The sequence below is a fragment of the Apteryx rowi genome, unplaced genomic scaffold (genome assembly GCF_003343035.1).
Source record: "Apteryx rowi isolate R43461 unplaced genomic scaffold, aptRow1 scaffold_1557, whole genome shotgun sequence".
Lineage (NCBI taxonomy): Eukaryota > Metazoa > Chordata > Aves > Apterygiformes > Apterygidae > Apteryx > Apteryx rowi.
Genome location: NW_020447816.1, coordinates 11,085 through 12,785, shown reverse-complemented (window position 1 = coordinate 12,785; position 1,701 = coordinate 11,085). Strand labels below are relative to the sequence as shown.

General features: G+C 50.9%; 1 pseudogene; it reads left to right on the top strand.

Moving 5' to 3' along the window:
* The first annotated feature begins 577 nt into the window (after positions 1 to 577).
* On the top strand, positions 578 to 1,218 carry LOC112962821 (annotated as a pseudogene).
* Positions 1,219 to 1,701: the final 483 nt, after the last annotated feature.

Here is a 1,701-nt window from a genome sequence, read left to right as displayed (position 1 = left end):
TGAACCCTCTTCAGGTACAGCAKGACGGACTCCTGTGGAGCCCACGGGCAGAGGTCCCTGCTCCTTGTGACACACTCAGGCAGCACAAASCAGAGCTCAAGCAAGGGAACTGGGCAAAGRSCCTCCCAAAAAAGAGAGAAGCCATGTGGGATTTTTAATAAGAAATGGAACATTTTATTAATTTATTTATTTTCTTTTCAAAGTCTCTCCTAACTTGTCCCTGTCTTTTTCTCCCTGGAGAGTCCCTCATGCCCAGTGGGAGCCAATGTCCAACAGCAGCTCCCTCAATGAGTTCCTCCTCCTGGCATTCGCAGACAAGCGGGAGCTGCAGCTCTTGCACTTCTCGCTCTTCCTGGGCATCTACCTGGCTGCCCTCCTGGGCAATGGCCTCATCATCACAGCTGTAGCCTGCKACMACCACCTCCACATCCCCATGTACTTCTTCCTCCTCAGCCTCTCTGTTCTGGACCTTGGAACGATCTCCACCACAAATCTATGACCGATTCYCTGAGGGACACAAGGGCCATTTCCTACTCAGGATGTGCTGCTCAAGTCTTTCTGTTTGTCTTCTTGTTAGCAGGAGAGTATTCTCTCCTCACAGTCATGGCCTATGACCGCTATGTTGCCATCTGCAGACCMCTGCACTACGGGACCCTCATGGGCAGCAGAGCTTGTGTCAGAATGGCAGCAGCTGCCTGGGCCAGTGGTTTTCTCAATTCTCTCCTGCATACTGCTAACACATTTTCAATATCACTCTGCCAAGGCAACACAGTGGACCAGTTCTTCTGCGAGATTCCGCAGATCCTCAAGCTCTCCTGCTCAGACTCCTACCTCAGGGAAGCTGGACTTCTTGTGGTTACTGCCTATTTAGTCTTTGGGTGTTTTGTTTTCATTGTGCTGTCCTACGTGCAGATGTTCACTGCTGTGATGAGGATCCCCTCTGAGCAGGGATGACGCAAAGCCTTTTCCATGTGCCTGCCTCACCTGGCTGTGGTCTCCCTGTTTGTCAGCACTGACATGTTTGCCTACCTGAAGCCTCCCTCCATCTCCTCCCCAGCTCTGGATCTGGTGGTGGCTGTTCTGTACATGGTGGTGCCTCCAACTCTGAACCCCCTCATCTACAGCATGAGGAACAAGGAGCTCAAAGATGCCCTGAGGAAAGTGATTTCATGGACACTTTTCAGCAGTGCTAACATTGCCATTGTTCTCCACAAATGACTCCCACTGTGTCCCGTACCAGGACAGAGCTTTGTTTGTTCACTTTATTTTTAGTATTACTAGTATTACTGTTGTTATTATTGTTACCCCACTGCTACAGAAATGGTTGGATTCATTCCACCTTCACTGAGACTGCTCTGTCTCACCYGRTGCCCATATAAGGTTTTGTCTAACACTGGGTCAGAGCTGACTCCCTCACAGTGTCTCTGTAATAAAGTAGGTTCTTGCAGGTGCAGTGCCTGACGGCTGGGCTCCTCCTCCAAAGCTTCTGTCCCTTATGTCGTGTACCCAGCCCATATCCTTGAGACAATCTCGCCCATCCTTTGTGCTGGTCCGTACTCCAAAAGTCACCCCCATACAAGGCTCCATGCCCAGCTGGAGGACTGGATGTCCAGCTGTGAGCCCTGGGAGGACAAGCCCTCTGTTGGGTCACAGAATCGCTGAAGTTGGAAGGGACCTCTGGAGATCATCTAGTCCAACCCC